Raw genomic sequence first — 19,932 nt, 5'->3', positions numbered from 1 at the left:
AAAAAATTCGTTCGGACCAAAATGTCACGGATGTGTCTTTTTCATAGTGGCGTACGCTTGCAACTAAGTAGAGAGGATGTGCTTTCGGTCTTTTGTTCAAGGGATCATTCGTGGGTGGTTCGTGAGATCATTCATCAACAGTTAGGGACTCCAAGTACGATCTACAGTGACTCGTCTACTTCCAGTGCACTTCTGAGTCGGTAACGATCGTGATCCAAACCATTTATGCATCTTCATATACTTCCTCGGTGTTCGTATGGTGATTTTTTTGTTTTCTACTACGTTTCCCAATAGTGACATCATGAGCGGTTCTATGAGTAGATGCAGGTTTCGATCTAGATGACATGTGGATGTGAGGCTCTGATGTTCTTTCTACAGGAAACAGCTATGACCATGATTACGCCAAGCTATTTAGGTGAGACTATAGAATACTCAAGCTTGAAAGTGCAAGTAATCCCCGGGTGGTTTTGGTAATTCATAACAACATATATCTCATTGAACTAATATCCTTTGAAGATAAATATTTCAGGATGTTCAATGTATGGCATGGCATGAGATAGAGATGTGAACCCCTCAGAATGATAAGGACAAGGATTGGAAAAAGCTCGAGACTCTACATTTTTGTTTAAGTGATCGAAGATCACATTGAGTCCATAGGAAAGCCAATACTATTAAAAGGGGATGAGGTGTTGCTTAATGGTCTACTTGCTCAAAGTGCTTAGTGATATTGCTCCAAAACTGTCAACCACTTACTTCATCCAAATATGTCCTAACCACTGGCGGAGCTCCCCGATGGGCAGGGTATGGCGCCTGCCATACCTTGATTTTGAGCAAAAAAATTTAATACTAGTATGCATTGATCGCGTACATCGACGCTAGCAGAATATACACTATTGTCGCTGTTAACGGGCCGTGCGGCGAGCGACTGCAACCTAATGGGCCAACAGGCAACAGAGGCCCGAGGCATCGAGCAAGCGAGCGGCGGCCACAAGCAGAACGCACACACACTCGACCAGACCAGAGGAGACCGCTCTCTTCTATCCCCACCCCACAAGGCAACGCACACCCTAACCCTAAGCTAGCGCGGCGGCTGGCCAGCTCGCCAGGAGCGGGCGGGGCAGGCAAGGACGGGCAGGGAAGGCAACGGCGGCGACTGTCTAGGGGGCTAGAGGAGGGCGGCAGCGGCGCTCTGGGCGCAAGCGGCAGCGCCTCTCTGGGGCTCCGGGTGCAAGCGGCGTCTCCAGCCGGGGTGAAAAAGATTCAGGTACGAGAAAGTCAAGTGCCAAGCTAATCTTACCATTCAAATCGTTGTGAATTTCTTGTCCACTGAAGCTAGATACTCCTTTTAGTCCTCTAGATTCTAGAAGCGAAAAGTGTCTGCAGAGTGCAGATGCCGAGCACCTAGCAGCAGCGGCAGGCCAACAGCAGTCAGGTTGTCCCGCCGTCCGGCCACTTCTTCGTCCAGCACAGTCCCGGCCAGATTACCCGAAGATGGAAAGGAAGAGGAAGGGAACAGGAAACCCAAATGAAAGGGGAGGAGGTGATTTCTCAACTTTCCTGAAATTTTGTAGCAAATTTTAACAGTAGCTTGTAGTGACATATTAATGTTGTGAACATTTTGGTTGTGAATTGCAGATTTGAAAAGATATTTTGAAGTGCTTGGTAGTGGCAGCAGCTCGAAATCGAACCCAAGTACCCGTGAAAATTTCAAGGTTTCGGCACATGCCACTCATCACGATCAAGTGAGTTCGGTGGAAGTAGAGCATGAGAATTTGATGCAAACTGAACAAGTGGAAGAAACTACAAACTCTATCGGAGTAATGGGCCACGGGTAGGCCAACCCGAGCCCCAGAACCTTTCAAGACATCGGGGCAGGCTGCGCCCCTCAAGACTCTAGGACGAAGAGCCACCTTCCGAGAAGTCGGCGGCAAGACGGCCGACTGCCCACTCGCGGTCGAGTCCCGGGGACGACTTTAGGGTAAGCCGACTCCTGACTGGTCACTTCCAGAGAAGCCGGCCTTGGGGAGTCGGCCCACGACTCCAACAAAACCCCATGTCCTCATCAAGAGGGACAGGACAGGGGAGTGGCTACAGTGAAGACTGCTCCCACCCCTTCCCGAGGCAGGCATGGCTATAGTACGCCGTACTCACGGAGATCTCCGTGCGGCGTGGCACTGTTGCCATGCCAGCCCTGCCATTAGCACCGGTAGACCGAATACTGCGCCCACGATGGCTTGTCCGTACGGCCTTAGGGCAGCGGATCCCACCAGCCAGCGGGACCCCAGAAGACGGCAAGTGCGCCACCAGTCGGACTCGTTGGGAGTCGGCCCCTGGGAGTCGGCCAGCTCCCCCCCGGGGCCCACGCGCCATTAACCAGATGTGACGGAGAGTGGCAATAGTGATCGCCCACTAGGCGGCAGGGCTGTTGCTACGACTCCATGAAGAAGCCTACGTCATTAGAAGCACGGCTACAGTAATGAGCAGCCGGCAAGGCCCGCAAGCGGCGAACGCGGCCTGTCGGCTCCGTACCTGGCCAGTCGGTGGGGCCCACCAGTCGGCGGAGAAGACGGAGGCCAGAGGCACTGACGGCTGGGCCCATGTCCAGCCGAATTACCATTGTACCCCTGGGGGGTAGGCCTATATAAACCCCCTAGGGCACCCATGCAAAGGGTTGGAATCCATTAGACCTAGACCAGATCATATAGGAGGGAGAGAGCTAGCCTTGCCCTCTCCTACCTCTAGGAAACAGCTCAAGGAGCAATCATGTAAACACTTTGCCATAGTGATCATGCGGAGACCCCGCAGAGCAGCAGTAGGGGTGTTATCTCCCCGGAGAGCCCTGAAACTGGGTAAGATTCACCGGCATGCATGTCTACACCTCATCCCGTTTCCAGGCACCGGCGACGTTCTACTCGCCCCCACCATGTTAAGCCATACTTTGGCATATGTCGCACCCAACCCCCGACATTTGGCGCCCACCGTGGGGCATGGTGCACCGCCGTCCGGAGACCGATTCTGGACGGGAACCCTTTTCCTCCCTAGCGAGCGCAGCCAGCCAGGCATGCCAAACGCAGTTTGCGCCGATGCGCTGCGCAGCGTGGAGATCGCCTGCGCAGCCAGCTGCCTCGCCGAACTTGTCGGCGAGGTTCGCCTCTCCGACGAACCTGCATCCAACACGGGCACGGGCGGCTCCGAGAGCCTCCTCGCGGGCCTCCTCGATCAACTCCATGTCTTTGGCGAGCCTACCGTGGACTTGGAGTCTTTAGGCTCCATCGACCCGATGCTGGTCGACTCCGACAGCGCGTCGCTCGACGCGTTTCCCACTAATGTGGTGGTCTATGATGAACCTCTCCCTCGCGCGGAGAGCGACGGAAGCACCGTCACCGCGGTGCTCGTCATTAGCCATGACGAGCCTCCCAGCGGAGGACTGCATGACCCACTTGGCGCGGCACTGCAAGACCTAACTATGCCCATTCCGGAAGACGCTGACGCAGAGACGTTGGAGGCGCGCCGCCTTCAGCTCGTCGAAGCTGCGAAGAAGCTGGCTAGTATGAGACGCTTGTCGGAAGCCTACCAGCGAGAGATGGATCACGCTGTTGGCGGCTCCCCGGCCCCAGCGGGGCCCAGCCGCCTTGGCGCGGTCCATGTCGGGTGGTAGGTGCGACATATGCCAACGGGTGGCTTATCATTGTGGGAGCCAGTAAGACATCGCCGGTGCCTGGAAACGGGATAAGGCGAAGACATGCACGCCGGCGGATCTTACCCAGCTTCGGGGCTCTCCGTGGAGATAACACCCCTACTGCTGCTCTGCGAGGTCTCCGCATGTACACTAGATGAAATAAGTAGCTACACAACGCTCCTTGAGCTGTTTTGGGGGGAGGGGGAAGAAAGGCACGGCTAGCCTGCTTCTTCTCCTTGTGTGGTGTCTAGGACTAGCACCGGGGTCGAACCCTTTGCATGGGTGCTCCGGGGGGTTCATATAGGCCTACCCCCCGGGGGTACAATGGTAATCCGACTAGGCGCGGGGCCCAGCCGTCTGTGACTGCGCTCGCCGGCTTCTGCGCCGGCTGCTGGGGCCCGCCGACTGGTGGGTCCCGCCGGCTGCCGGCCCCTTGGTCGACAGGCAGGCCCCACTGTCCAGGGCCTGGTCGGCGGCTGGTTACTGTGGCTCCATCTTGTTGACGTGAGCTTCATCATGGTAAGCGCGGCTACAGTACCGCCAGCTGTCAGGCGATCTCTGTAGCCTTACCGCGTCTTGTCTCCTTAATGGGGCGTCCTCTTCGAGGAAGGCGGCAAGCCGGCTGCGGGGAGCCGGCTCTGTCTTGGGCCGACTAGTTGGAGGCGTGGCCGCCTTCGGGCGTCTCTCTGCTCAAAGGGGCCCACCGTCTGTGGGCCACGCTGGCGGCCCGTCGTGGGTGATGCCAGGGTCAACATGGCAACAGTGCCGCGCCGGACGGGTCGTGCCTAGCCCGTACGGCACACTGTGCCAGGCGTGCTTCGGGATTCGGGGGTGGCAGGCTTTACTGTAGCCACGCACCGTCGCACCGCCGTTAGGTGGGTGCAAACTTTTGTAGGTACGGTCTTGACCGCTTTATGGGGAGCCGGCTTCTTGGAATCGGCCTTCTCATGAGGGCTAAAGTTGGACTGCCTTCCGAAAGCCGGCCTGGGTTGCAGCCAGCGAGGGGAAGGCGGCCCCATGTCTTGGATTCTTGAGAGCCGGGCGGGCTCGTAACTTTTTCAGAAGGGCCAGGGGAAGCCGGCTAGGCTACCCATGGCTATTTACTCTGACAGTAGTCCCCGAAGCTGATCGAGCTCCGAGGTGAGCAGGGGAACGAGAAGCTTGGTCAGCTTCCCATCCTGAAGAGCCAGCTTAGCGGGCGAATGCCGACTTCAGAGAGCCCTGCGTCTTGTAGGCGGGAGGAGGGGGGACCTGCGTGCTGACTACGGGCCCCCCCACGGCCACGTGGCGGCGAGATCCTGCGAGCGCACGCGCGCGACGGGACGCCGCCGCAGGCCCGGGCCCGCCACTCGCGAGCCTTGGTCCGGGCGCGGATCTTCCGTGGCCCACAGGGGCCGCTCGCCTTCTCGAGGCAGTTTTGTTTCGCCGTTAAGGCTCGATAATCGCGGGACGTGGGGAGTGGGCACGATCGATCCCCACGCTTCCCCATGCCGCGCCTCCTCAGCTCCGCCACGTGAGCCTATAAGTAGGGGGAGGAGGGAGAGTGACAGAGGTTCGCACGCTCTCTCCCGCTCCGCCCCTACTAACCCTCGTCTTCTTCCTCTCACTGCCATCGCAGCTTCCCGTCTCAGCGCCGCCGCGTCTCTACACCAACTCGCTCCCATGGCGTTTTCAAGCTCGTGGGACGGCTCCAACGTCCATGAAGACCATGTGGAGTTCCTCCGCCAAACCCGGCGCCTGCCCGGCGCCGACCGCGTACAGGTCCGCCTGGCGCCGGAGAAGGAGATCTCGCCGGCACCGGAGGAGGGCGAGCGGTTCGTCTTCCGCTCGCACTGCCTGCGCGGCTTCGGCCTTCCGGCGAGCGGGTTTCTGCGCTCTTTCCTGGAGTTCTACAACCTCCAGCCGCATCACCTTACGCCCAATGCGGTGATGCTGTTGTCGGCCTTCGTCTCCCTCTGCGAAGGCTTCTTGGGGCTGCTCCTCCAGCCGCATCACCTTACAGACGTCGCCGGCGTGCCCGCCCCCTGCGGAGCCTTCATTGCCATGAGGAGGGCGAGCGAGAACAACCCGTTCCCGCCCATCCCCCTGATCCAGTCGGTGAAGGTCTGGCAAAGATCTTATTTCTATGTGAAGAACATCGCCGAGCAAGGAGACTACATCAACCTGCCGGCTTACGTAGCCGGCCCGCCGGCTGGGAGGCAGCCCTCGTGGAGCTTCCGGTCCCGGTCATTGTCTCCGGCCGGGAATGCCGCCATCTCCCGGCTTCGAGTGTTGATTCAGTCGGAAGGCCTGCGCGGGGCCGAATTGGTGGCCGCCTTTGTGGAGCGCCGGATCCTTCCTCTCCAAAGCCGGCCCCATATGATGTGTCAGATGAGCGGCCGCTTCGACCCAAGCCGGCTGAGCACATGGGAAATGCCCCACGCGGAGGTGGCGCTCATGGTTAACTACATCGCCAACTGCAAGCTCGCCGGGGACTGGCAATACGGCAAGGTGCCGTATTCTCGCGCCAACCCTCCGCCCGTGGTAAGCTTCTCTCTATCTTCTTTTTGTCGTCGGCCGGCTTCATGACGGCCGGCTTCTGACCAGTCGGTTCTTTTGAGCAGAACCCTCTTCGTGCACCGCCGGCCGGGGTGGCGGGGATCGAACGCCAGTATGCCCCCGACCGCACGGTGGACGACGTTGACGACCCGGACTTGGGGGCGGCCGCCATGGAAGACGCCGTGGTGGGGGACAGCGCCAAGCCCGGAGGCTCAAGGTTCACCGCGAGCTTCGAGGACTGGCCGGACGATTTCGAAGCCGAAGTCGCCCCGCGTCGCCAGCCGACGGCCGACCATCAAGGCGCGGGCTCGTCTACCGCGCCGACTGCCGGCGGCGGTGCAAAGAAGCGCCGGGCCACTTCAGGCCTCTTCGGCAGTCGGCCGAAGAAGTCCAAAGCCTCCGCCGCGGCGACCAAACGGGACGAGGCGGCCGCGAAAGCGGCCCGCTTCCGCAAGGCGGTGAAGCAGCCTCCGGCGGTCTCAGCGTAAGTCTTCGATTGCCTTGCCGCATGCTCGTCGTCATTCTCTTTCTCTTCGAATATTCTCCTTAACTTTTTCTCACTTGCTGGACAGGGCGCCGCTTTCCCTTGAGCGGGGTCCGGGCGGCTCCGTCGTGGGGCCGGCAGGAGGGTCTTTGAGCTCCCGCCGCGTGGACCCCCGCGCCGATCTCAGGGAGGCCACAGAGCGGAACGCCCTCGAAGCGCGGGAGGAGCACGAGGCGGCGGAGAAGGCGGCCGCCCAGGCGGCGAGGGAGCAGGCCGACGCGGCGGCCAAGGCCCAGACGGAGGCGGCTACCGCGGAGACGGAGGCGGAAAGCTCGCGCAACCAGCCTCCGCTGCTCGCCATTCCTCTCCGGGCCGTAGCCCCCGACACCCCATTGCCCTTGGCGGAGGAGATCGTCCAAGACCCGCCGCTGTTGGAGAGGGGGGAGGACCCCGTGGCCTTAGCGGGGAGAGCGCCGCCAGCAGCGCCAACCGGAGCGGGCCAAGGCGGCCAATCGTCAGCGGCGCCGGAGGGGCCGGCCGAAGGTGAGCCGGAGAACAGAGCCGGCCTCGAGGTGCAGCCGGCGGCGAACCGGCGTGCAGGGGGAGGCGTCGCTCCGCCGGAGTTGCGCCGAGTTGCGGGCGCAGGCCAGCCGGCGGAAGATCTGGAGGCGGCCAGCACCGCCATGTCCGAGTGGCCTCCCAGCGGGGGGACTGGCAAGCTGGATGCGGCGGCTCAAGGGGTCCGGAGCCGGCTACAAGCTCAGGCCGCCCTGCTGCAACAGTTCAACCAAGAGTTCTTGTCAACGCGAGCCACTATCCGGGTGAGTCCTTCGTTCTTGACTGCTTTGCTTTCTTAATTTCTTCCGTGGGGCGCGTCAGCGCACCCACTGGGTGTAGTCCCCGAGATTCGGGCCGACTGCCGCGCAGTCGGGTCGGATCTTTCTCGACGGCTACCTTACTTTGCTTTTTTCTGAACTTTCAGGAATGCCACAACCTTCGTGCTGCCGCCTTCAACTCCCAGGCTCGGGAGTTGAGCCGGCGGACCAACGACCTGGCCGACAGCCGAAGTAAGTACTCGATTTTGTCTGTCTCCTGTGGGGGCGCGTCAGCGCACCCACTGGGTGTAGTCCCCGAGATTCGGGCCGACTGCTGCGCAGTCGGATCGGATATTTCTTGACGACTCTTTTCTTATTGGTTTTTCTTTGTCTTCAGGGGCCAACGCCGACTTGAGGAAGGAGCTCGGCGAAGCGAAGGCCGCCCTTCATACCAAGGAGGCCGAGTGCGCCGCCTTGGTCCAGGAACGGGATCGCCTAGCCAAGAAGCTGGCCGACCAAGAGGAGAGCCACAAAGCGGCCCTGCAGGCGGCGCAGGAAAGCGAAGCCGCCTTGAAGGCGGAGTATGAGACCGAGGCGGCGAGCTGGTCTGAGACCCGGCGAGCCCTGGACGAAGGCTTCGGCCGGATCGAGGATTTGATCGATGGTAAGCCACCTTTCTCGGTCCTCCCCTGCCTCTTGCCGCCTAGGTTTTGGCTTATCTTGAGCTGTTGTTTGTTGTTTTTTGGTGCAGATTACTTCCCCGGCTACTCCGCCTTCGCCGCCCAAAGCATTGAGGCCCATCGCGAGGCGCGCCGTCAGGCGGGGGCCAACATTGCGCCAGATGCAAACCGGACACTTGAGGAGCAGCTCCTGGCTGTCCAGGCACGGTTGCAGCCGGCGCATCGGATGCTTCGCCGGCTCCAACGTGCCGGGGCGCAAGTGCTGGCTGCCCTCTGGCCCGGCAAGACGATCCCCCGCACCCCAAGCCGAACTGCCGACTGGCTGGAAGTCGCAGTTGGTCGCTTCGAGGCTTGGAAGGCGTCGGTGGCCTGCCTCGGAGCCGGGCGGGCGTTGGAGTTTGTTCGGGCTTGGTACACAGGGCTGAGCCTGGACCAGCTGCGCACTTGGCGGATGGAGGCCGACGCGGAGCTGGAAGAGGTGAGGCCGGCTATCGCCCAGCGAGCTTCGACGATCGCCGAGTGCACCGACATCAGCGTTTTCGCACCCGAAATCGATGATGACGGTGTTGCTCAGCCGAAGGAGTGGTTCGGGCGAACCCGGCGGTGGGCGAGGACTCGGCGGAGGAGATTGACTCCAGCAACGAAGGCGAGGATGACGAAGAAGACGGCGAAGACGTCGAGCCGGCTGGTGGGACAACCGGCCGACCTTAGGCCGACCGTGCCTCCAGCAACGAGGCGCGTGGAAGCGCGCCCTCTGCGGGAGGCGGCGACCAAGCCGAAGTTCGTCAGCCGGCCGCTCCTTCAGCCGGCATCACCGTCTCCGCCAACCAGTCTGGCTCGTCGGCCGCTCCGCCAGCTTGACCTGCCGTCTTTATCTTTCCTGCTTTGTTGTCTTTGAACAATCTTTGTTAAGTTTTCGCAGTTCCACTCACTGGGGGTGTATCCAAACTATGTTGAATGCTGGCCTCTCGGAGGTCTTTTTATGTAAATATTATTATGTGCATGTTTGGTTTCCATTCACGTATGCTTTTTTATCCTTAGGCCTTTTCCTTTGCCACCTTCCCTCTTTGGGGAGGCAAGTACTTGAGCTTTCTTGGATTAAAGTGAAGTGAATGGAAACCGGCCGGCCGGCTACTCTGGTAGCCAGTCGGCGGTGTAAGAAAAACCGGCTTTTGTTATATTAGTCCATTAGTCCCTAGCCGTTTTTCGTGTGGGCGCCCGTTCCTGCCTTTAACTCTTGCCAGCCGGACAGCCGGTTCTTCGAACTGCGACTTTTGGCAAGAGAAGGCTTGAGAGCCGGCACACTACTTGTCTGACTGCGGGTAGGACTTCTAATATAACTCCAGTCGGCCAGTCCCCGGGCCGACTAGTCGAACCCGGTGCCGGACGGAACAAGTAAATGAAATGACAAGGTCATAAGCATGATACTTTTCATTCATAAATAAGGGATGGCAGTCCCCGAGCCCTCCTCGGGGGGCCTATTGTCTTGTACTTAATACAAAAGTTAGTGTGATACATACTGCCTTTCAACTGTAAAACCTTCGAAGGAGGTTGGCTTTCCATGGCCGTTCCGACTCCTTGCCGGAGTCGTCTCTCTTGCATGCCTTCGGCTTATGTGCATCGATCAGGTAGTAGGAGTCGTTTCCTAGAGCTCTGCTGATGACGAAGGGGCCTTCCCAAGGGGCTGAGAGCTTGTGCTGGCCGGCTGTTCACTAGATCAGCCGGAGCACAAGATCACCCCCTTGGAAGGATCTTGGCCTGACCTTCCGGCTGTGGTAGCGGCGCAAACCCTGCTGGTAGATGGCGGACCGGCTGAGGGCTAACAGTCGGCTTTCTTCTAGCAGGTCTACGCCGTCTTCTCGTGCTTCCTTGGCCTCTGCTTCCGTGTACATGGTTACTCGAGGCGAGTGGAATTCGATGTCAGTTGGGATGACCGCCTCGGCACCATACACAAGGAAAAAAGGGGTGAAGCCGGTTGACTTGTTTGGTGTAGTGCGCAGACTCCAGAGGACAGCCGGCAGCTCATCGAGCCAACAGCCGGCTGAGCGCTCCAGAGGTACAACCAGTCGGGGCTTGATGCCGGAGAGGATGAGGCCGTTGGCTCGCTCGACCTGGCCGTTTGACTGCGGGTGGGCGACGGATGCTAAGTCCAGCCGGATACCTTGGGCTGCGCAGAAACGTGCCAAGGCTCCTTTGGCAAAATTCGTGCCATTGTCGGTGATGATGCCGTGTGGCACGCCGTACCGTGCTGTTATGTCTGCGATGAATGTCACAGCAGTCGGCCCATTCAGCTTCATGATCGGCTTTGCCTCAATCCACTTGGTGAATTTGTCCACGGCGATGAGCAAATGCGTCATGCCGCCGCGCGCCGTCTTGAATGGGCCCACCATGTCCAGTCCCCAAACGGCAAAGGGCCAAGTGAGGGGAATGGTCTTGAGTGCCGAGGCCGGCATGTGTTGCTTGGAGCTGAAGAGTTGGCACCCCTTGCAATGTTTAACTAATTCTTTGGCATCATCCAAAGTAGTTGGCCAGAAGAAACCATGGCGGAAGGCTTTGGCGACAAGTGATCTTGAGGCCGCATGGTGGCCGCATTCTCCTTGGTGAATGTCTCTGAGGATTGCAATGCCTTTCTCTTGCTCGACACACCGTTGGAGGACTCCAGTGGCACTGCGCTTGACGAGCTCTCTGTTGACGAATGTGTATGCTCTGGCTCGACGTTGGACTTGTCTTGCTTCTGTTTCGTTAGCCGGTAGGTCTTGGTTTACTAGGAAGTTGAGGATGGACTGAACCCATGATGGAGCCGCAACTTCTTCTACTGCCAATGTGGCTACTGCCACCAGGGTGGGCGGGCTAGGCGGTGAGGTGCTGGAGTCGGCCGCCGGCTGTTGTGCTGGTGCAGTCCCCGGGCCGGCTATCGCAGTCCCCGAGCCACGTGCGGCAGTCCCCGAGCCGGCTGCCGAAGTCCCCGAGCCGGCTGCCGAGGTCGCCGGGCCGGCTACGAGAGTCTTGGGGTCGCCTACTTGGTTCTTCGAGCCAGGCCCGGCCGCATCGGGGTCAGGCGGCACGAAGATGGAATCGGACTCTGGAGACGGCTTCATAGATGGCTTGAGGAGGCGTTGGAGAGCGACGCCGGTTGGAATTGCTTGCCGAGTGGAGCCTATTCGAGCCAGGGCATCGGCTGGCTCGTTGTCGGCTCGCGGTACGTGGAGGAACTCGCATCCTTCAAAGTATCCGCTGAGTTGTTGGACCAGGAAACGGTAGCTCTCCATATTCGCGTCCTTGGCATCCCAGTCGCCGGATGATTGTTGGACCACTAGGTCCGAGTCGCCATAGCATAGGATCCGGCGAATGCCAACCTCTTTGGCAAGCCGGAGCCCGTGTATGAGCGCCTCATACTCGGCCACATTGTTGGAGGCGGCAAAGTGGATCTGTAGCGTGTATCTGAGCTTGTCGCCTTTCGGAGAGGTAAGGACGACGCCAGCTCCCAAGCCGGTGCGCATCTTGGACCCGTCGAAGTGCATGCGCCAATGGGTGGAGTCGGGAGCCGGCGGCAGGTACTGGGTCTCGGCCTAGTCGACGAGGAAGTCGGCTAGTGCTTGGGACTTGATGGCAGTGCGGGGATGGTAGAAGATCATGTAGGGGGGCAGCTCGATGGCCCATTTCGCCACCCGGCCGGATGCATCCCGGCTGCCTATGATCTCGGCTAGCGGGGCAGTGCATACGACCGTGACGGGATGCTCTTGAAAGTAGGGCTTCAGCTTCTTGGCGGTGAAGTACACGCCGTAACACATCTTTTGGTAGTGCGGGTAGTTCTGCTTTGAGGCGGACAGCACCTCGCTCAAATAATACACCGGCCTCTGGACCGGCTGGGCTCGGCCTTCTTCTGGGCGCTGGACTACGATGACGGTGCTGACCACCTGGCTGGTTGCGGCTGGTTGCAGCATGGGCCCTTCCTCAGTCGGCGCCGCGAGGACAGGCGACGTGGCCAGCATCTTCTTCAGCTCGTGAAAAGCTTGGTCGGCCTGGTCGTTCCACTTGAAGTGAGTGCTTTTCTTCATGAGGCGGTAGAGGGGGAGAGCTTTCTCTCCGAGCCGGCTGATGAAGCGGTTCAAGGAGGCTAAGCACCCGGTGAACTTCTGAATGTCTCGAAGCTTGGTGGGGATCGCCATTCTCTCGATGGCCTTGATCTTCACCGGGTTGCATTCAATGCCGCGTTCGGAGACTAGGAAGCCTAGGAGCTGGCCGGCCGGCACTCCGAACACGCATTTCTCGGGGTTGAGCTTGATTTGGAACCGGCGTAAGTTCTCAAACGTTTCCTTGAGGTCTCCCAGCAAAGTGCCGCGCTTCTCCGTCTTCACCATGATGTCATCCACGTAAACGTGAGCGTTTCTGCCGAGCTGCTTGAGGAGGCACTTCTGCATGCAACGCTGAAAGGTGGCACCGGCATTTCTCAAGCCGAATGTCATAGTCAGGTAGCAGAAGGCTCCAAATGGTGTGATGAAGGCGGTCTTCAGGCGGTCGTCCGGATCCAGCTTTATCTGATGATATCCGGAGTAAGCATCCAAGAAACTCAACAGCTCGCATCCGACTGTGGAGTCTATCACTTGGTCAATCCTTGGCAGGGCAAAAGGATCTTTGGGGCAGGCCTTGTTGAGGCTCGTGTAGTCTATACACATGCGCCACTTGTTGTTCTTCTTTAGCACAAGGACCGGGTTGGCGAGCCACTCTGGAAAGAAAACTTCCATAATGAAGCCGGCTGCCAAAAGCCTGGCTATCTCCTCCCCTACAATCCTGCGTTTCTCCTCCGACAGTCGGCGAAGGGGTTGTCTGACTGGCTTTGCGTCTTCTCGAACGTGTAGTTTGTGCTCGGCGAATTTCCTCGGAACACCAGTCATGTCCTTGGGGGACCATGCAAAGATGTCCCGATTCTCACGGAGGAAATCGGCGAGCTCGCCTTCCTATTTGCTATTCAGGTTCGCCCCGATGACGGCAAACCTCTCTGGATGCTCGGGGTCAAGAGGTATCTTCTTCGTCTCCTTGGCCGGCTGGAAAGATCCTTGAGCGTCATGCTCCTTGGGGTCGGGGGACACGGCCAAGTGCTTGCCGGCTATGGCCACGACTCGGTCCAACATCTTCTTCTCTTTGGCAATTACAAGGGACTCGGCTAGCCGGCTGCTGGCTGCTGCGCACTCAGAGGACTTCTTGTAATCGCCGACTACGGTGATGACGCCTTTGGTGCTTGGTATCTTCATCTTGAGGTATGCATAGTGGGGAACTGCCATGAAATGGGCCAAGGCAGTTCGGCCAAGCAATGCATGGTAAGGGCTCTCCAGGTCCACCACTTCAAACCAAATCGCTTCCCGGCGGAAATGCTCCTTGTCCCCAAAAAGCACATCAATCTTGATCTTGCCAATGGGGGCGCAGGACAGGCCGGGTACGATGCCATGGAACACTGTCCGAGTAGGCACGAGTTGCTTCGTCTTGACATTTAGCTTTTCCAGGGTGTCACGGTACATGATGTTGATGCTGCTCCCGCCATCTATCAACACACGGGAGAAGCGGGCGGCACGTCTGTCCGTTGCAAGGGTGGCTTCCAGGACCAAAGCATAAGAGCCGGGAGACGGCATCACCTCCGGATGGTCGGCCCGGCTCCAGTTGATGGGCTTTTCTGACCAATGCATGTGTCCGGCGGGGTTGGCAGCGACCACGCTAACTTCCTGGCGCTCTTGGCGTTTGCTGCGCCGGTCTTCAGGCTGGCTTGTAAAGACGATGTAGGTTGCTTGCTCGTCGGGGAACTCGTCATGCACGGCTCCGACTGTGGGCCGAGTGGCCGGAGGCGGCGGAGGCGGAGGCGGCGGGCCGGCAGGCGGAGGCGGCACGAGCCCCTCGCCCTTAGAGATTCGGGTGAGCCAATGGCACTTCCGGGTCGTGTGGTTGGACGGCTTCGCGCCGCTGTGGAACTTGCAAGGGGCGTCGAGAGTTTGCTCGTAGGAGAAGGCGGGCTGCCAGGCCGGCCTGCCACCCTTGGACTTCTTGGGCGCCGGTCGCTCTTCCGGCGGCGCATCTTCGACTGTCGCCACCTGCCGACTGGCGGGAGGCGGCGCGGGGCCCTTGCGCTTGTGGTCGTTCGAGTGGGGGAGTCGGTCGGAATCCCCAGCCGGCGTCTTGGGCGCCGGGTTGGGTACCTTTCCGGACGCGTCTACCCAAAGCTCGGTCTTCATCGAGGAGTCGGCGGTGGCGTACTTGTCCGCTATGTCCAGAAGCTCATCGAGGGTAGCCGGCTCGTCGCAGAGGAGCTTGTGCTTGAGGAGGGTGCCTTCTCGGCATCCGGCTGTGAAGTATTCTATGGCTTGCACCTCGTGCACCCCTTCACAGGAGTTGCGGAGCTTGGCCCAACGCGTGAGGTAATCGCGAGTGGACTCGGCGGGGCCTTGTACGCACAAGGAGAGCTGTCTGGCTTGGGAGCCCGCTTGTAGGTGCTGGTGAAGTTGCGCATGAAGGCTTCTGTGAAATCTAGCCAGCTGTTGATGCTGCGCGGCTTGAGGCTGTTGAGCCAGGTCCGCGCCGTGCCTTGCAGCATGAGGGGCACGTACTTCACGGTGACGCGCCGGTTGCCGTTGGCTATGCTAACCGCCGTGGAGTAGTCGATCAACCAATCTTCCGGCTTCACGGAGCCGTTGTACTTGGGCATGTCTCTTGGGAGCGAGAACCCTTTGGGAAAGGGCTCGTCGCGGATGCGGGGGCCGAAACAAGGCGGGCCGACATCGTCTTCTTCTTCCAACGCCAGGGATCGCGCCAGGCGGTCGATCCGATGGCGGGCGTCGTTCTCGCCGATTCCTTCGCGGCGGCCTAGCCGGCCGCTGAGAGTCGGGTGCGCCACTGGCGGCGGGGCGGGATATCTCTCTCCACGGGGCGGAGGCGGAGGCGGGTCGCCCCGCCATTCCATGGCTCGGGGATGACCGTCCGCGTCTCGCTCGATGGAGATCCGGGTCCGGCTGCGGCTGGCAGCCGGCTCCTTCCCGCGTCGCGCGCGGGTGTTGCTCGTAGTCGGCGTCCGGGACGTCGCGCCGAGAACTTCCACGCGGGTGTCGGCTTCGTGTCGCTGCGCAGCTGCGTCAATCAATTGCTGGATGCGCCGGGTCATGTGGGGGAGGTCTTCGGCCTCCAGGCCGTCCAGCTCGTCTACGGCCGCCTGGGCGGCACGCAAGTTCTCGAGCGGAGTGGCATAGACCGGGCGGTCGACTCCCAGCGTGTCAGCGATGACGGCGCCGCGTTGCTTGACAAGGCCGGCCCGGCTTGGCCCGCCTGGGGCAGGCGTGCCGAAGGCGGCGCGGTCAGCTTCGCGCTGGTAGGCCTCAGTGAGGCGTCTTACGGAAGCCAGCCTCTGGCCCTCTGCGAGGAGGGCGAGGCGGCGTGCCTCCAGTGCTTCATCGTCGGCATCAGCCGGGAGGGGAGCGGACAAGTCATGGGCCGCCGTGTGCGAGGCGTCGCGGGCGCTCTCGTCGGCCGGGCCGCCGTGGCCGACAACCATCACTTCGGTGGTGACAGCATCGCAGCCGTCGGCTCGAGGAAGCGGGTCGTTGTAGATCGTGACGTTGGTGGGGAAGGTGTCGTAGGAGGCCGTGTCGGAGTCGATAGGCATCGGGTCGGTGGAGCCAACCGACTCCAGGTCCGCAGCGGGCTCGCTGGAGACATGGAGCTGGCCGAGAAGGTTGGCGAGGTGGTCGGTGCCCGCATCGGAGGCGAGCTCGTCGGAGATGAGAGTTTCGTCGAGGAGATCGGCGAGGCCGCTTGCCGCGCAGATGCTGGTGACGCCTTGCAGCGCGTCGTGGCAAGCGCCATCGGGCGTGCCGGGCTGGCTACGCTCGCGGGGGAGGAATAAGGTTCCCGTCCAGAACAGGTCTCCGGACGACGGTGCACCTGGCCCCACGGTGGGCGCCAAATGTCGGGTGGTAGGTGCGACATATGCCAACGGGTGGCTTATCATTGTGGGAGCCAGTAAGACATCGCCGGTGCCTGGAAACGGGATAAGGCGAAGACATGCACGCCGGCGGATCTTACCCAGCTTCGGGGTTCTCCGTGGAGGTAACACCCCTACTGCTGCTCTGCGAGGTCTCCGCATGTACACTAGATGAAATAAGTAGCTACACAACGCTCCTTGAGCTGTTTTGGGGGGAGGGGGAAGAAAGGCACGGCTAGCCTGCTTCTTCTCCTTGTGTGGTGTCTAGGACTAGCACCGGGGTCGAACCCTTTGCATGGGTGCTCCGGGGGGTTCATATAGGCCTACCCCCCGGGGGTACAATGGTAATCCGACTAGGCGCGGGGCCCAGCCGTCTGTGACTGCGCTCGCCGGCTTCTGCGCCGGCTGCTGGGGCCCGCCGAGTGGTGGGTCCCGCCGGCTGCCGGCCCCTTGGTCGACAGGCAGGCCCCACTGTCCAGGGCCTGGTCGGCGGCTGGTTACTGTGGCTCCATCTTGTTGACGTGAGCTTCATCATGGTAAGCTCGGCTACAGTACTGCCGCCTGTCAGGCGATCGCTGTAGCCTTACCGCGTCTTATCTCCTTAATGGGGCGTCCTCTTCGAGGAAGGCGGCAAGCCGGCTGCGGGGAGCCGGCTCTGTCTTGGGCCGACTAGTTGGAGGCGTGGCCGCCTTCGGGCGTCTCTCTGCTCAAAGGGGCCCACCGTCCATGGGCCACGCTGGCGGCCCGTCGTGGGTGATGCCAGGGTCAACATGGCAACAGTGCCGCGCCGGACGGGTCGTGCCTAGCCCGTACGGCACACTGTGCCAGGCGTGCTCCGGGATTCGGGGGTGGCAGGCTTTACTGTAGCCACGCACCGTCGCACCGCCGTTAGGTGGGTGCAAACTTTTGTAGGTACGGTCTTGACCGCTTTATGGGGAGCCGGCTTCTTGGAGTCGGCCTTCTCATGAGGGCTAAAGTTGGACTGCCTTCCGAAAGCCGGCCTGGGTTGCAGCTAGCAAGGGGAAGGCGGCCCCATGTCTTGGATTCTTGAGAGCCGGGCAGGCTCGTAACTTTTTCAGAAGGGCCAGGGGAAGCCGGCTAGGCTACCCATGGCTATTTACTCCGACAGTCCAGCAGCGTGGCGTAGCCATCGCCGACCTGTTCGGGGAAAGCCGCCCTGTGTATGCAACACCAGCGGAGAACATCCGAGCCGCCCAGGCGGCGGCGGACGAGTTGGACAATTTCGAGGGCGAAGAACGCCGCCTGATGATAGAGCGAGTCCGGCGGCTCCTCGAGGCGGCTGCCGCGCAGAACGAGGCCGGCTGCCGCACGGAGGCGCCACAGCGGCAAAACGACGACCTTCGTCGAGATCAAGGCACGACGTCTCGGACGCCGACTGGCGGCGCCCGAGGAAGAAGAGACAAGGATCCGGCTGTCAGCCACAGTCGGACTCACATTACCAAGAGCGCGACCGAGACGGCCGCCCGAGAGCAGTGGAACGACGGGACGACTGTCCGCCTCCTCCTCCTAGCTAGGAGAGGCGAGTCTCCCCGCCCCTTGTTGACCATCCGACTCTCGGCGACCACCTTGGCCGCCGAGAGGGAGTCGGAGAAAATGACGCCCGCCACCGGATCGACCGGCTTCACCGATCCCTGGCGCTGGAAGAAGAAGATGAGTTGGGTCAGCCTTGTTTCGGGCCCCGCATTCAAGACGAGCCCTTTCCCAAAGGGTTCACGCTCCCAAGAGACATGCCCAAATATACCGGCTCCGTGAAGACGGAAGACTGGCTAGTCGACTATTCCACGGCTGTCAGCATAGCGAACGACAACAAGCGTGTCGCCGTAAAGTACGTTCCGTTCATGCTCCAGGGCACGGCTCGGACATGGCTGAACAGCCTGAAGCCCCGCAACATCAACAGCTGGGTCGACTTCACCGAAGCATTCGTCTGCAACTTCACCAGCATGTACAAGCATCCTCCCAAGCCTCGTCAGCTCTCCTTGTGCATGCAAGGTCCCGACGAGTCGACTCGCGACTACCTCACGCGTTGGGCCGAGCTTCGGAACTCCTGCGAGGGCGTGCACAAGGTGCAGGCTATCGAGTACTTCACCGCCGGGTGCAGAGAAGGCACCCTCCTCAAGCACAAGCTCCTCTGCGACGAGCCAGAAACCCTCGACGAGCTGCTGATCATAGCGGACAAGTACGCCACGGCCGACTCCTCCATGAAGGCGGAGATTCAAGTCAGCGCAACTGGCAAAGTGGCCCCTCAAGCTCCAAGAACTCCGGCGGGAGACACCAGTCGGCGAGAACAGCAGAGCGACCACAAGCGCAAGGCCCCGCAGCCGGCTTCCAGCAGCCGGCAGGTTGCAACAGTTGAAGCCCAACAGCCGGATGGGCAGCCCCCGCCCAAGCGACAGAAAGGTGGCAAGCCCAATTGGTTGCCGGCCTTCTCCTACGAGCTGACTCTGGATGGACCTTGCAAGTTCCATAGCGGCGCGAAGCCGTCGAATCACACCACCCAGAAGTGCCACTGGCTCACCAGGATCGCCAAGGGAGACAACCTCCTGCCTCCCCCGCCTGCTGCGCAGCCACCTCCACCTCCGCCCCAGCAGCCGGCTGTCAGAACAGTCAGCGCAGTACAAGATGAATACCCCGAAGAACACGAAGCCTACGTGGTGTTTACCAGTATGGCTAACGATCGACGCAGCAGGCGGCTGCAGCGACAAGAGGTGAATGCTGTAGCATCAGAGACGCCAGAGTTCATGCACTGGTCCGAGAGGCCAATTAGCTGGAGCAGGGCTGACCACCCAGAGGTGATGCCAAGTCCGGGCTCCTATGCCTTGGTCTTGGATGCTACCTTTGCTACGGATATACGAGCCGCGCGTTTCTCGCGAGTTCTAATAGACGGAGGCAGCAACATCAACATCCTATACAAAGACACCATGGAGAAGTTAGGAATCAAGAAAAGACAGCTTCAGAACAGCCGGACTGTGTTCCACGGCATTGTTCCTGGGCTTTCCTGCTCACCAATCGGCAAGATCCTGATGGACGTCCTCTTTGGAGACAAAGATCACTTCCGCCGAGAGTCAGTTTGGTTTTAGGTGGTGGACCTTGAGAGCCCATACCATGCGCTACTCGGCCGACCCGCCTTGGCCAAGTTCATGGCGGTCCCCCACTACGCCTACGTCAAAATAAAGATGCCCAGTTCCAGGGGAATTCTGACTGTAGCCGGCGACTACCGGAAGTCGTCTGCTTGTGCGGTTGAGAGCAGTCGGCTAGCCGAGTCCCTGGTGATCGCAGCCGAGAAGCGGCTCCTGGAGCGGGTTGTGGCGATGGCCGGCAAGCAGCCAGAGGTGTCGCCCAACCCAAGGGAGTCGGAGGTTGAGGGTTCGTTCAAGCCGGCCAAAGAGACAAAGAAGATACCCTTGGATCCGGAGCACCCGGAGAGGTACGCTGTCGTAGGCGCAAACCTCGACAGCAAATAGGAAGGCAAACTCGTCGATTTCCTCCATGAGAATCGGGACATCTTCGCATGGTCCCCCAAAGACATGCCAGGTGTACCGACGAAATTCGCTGAGCACAAGTTACATGTCCGATCTGATGCAAAGCCGGTCAGGCAGCCCCTGCGCTGCCTATCAGAAGAGAAGAGAAGAGTTGCCGGAGAAGAGATAGCCCGACTCCTAGCAGCCGGCTTCATTATGGAAGTGTTCTTTCCAGAGTGGCTAGCAAATCCGGTCCTGGTACTAAAGAAGAACAAGCAGTGGCGAATGTGTATTGAC

Source organism: Triticum urartu, chromosome 6 (genome assembly GCF_003073215.2).
Source record: "Triticum urartu cultivar G1812 chromosome 6, Tu2.1, whole genome shotgun sequence".
NCBI lineage: Eukaryota > Viridiplantae > Streptophyta > Magnoliopsida > Poales > Poaceae > Triticum > Triticum urartu.
Note: the sequence above shows the minus strand (reverse complement) of the source record.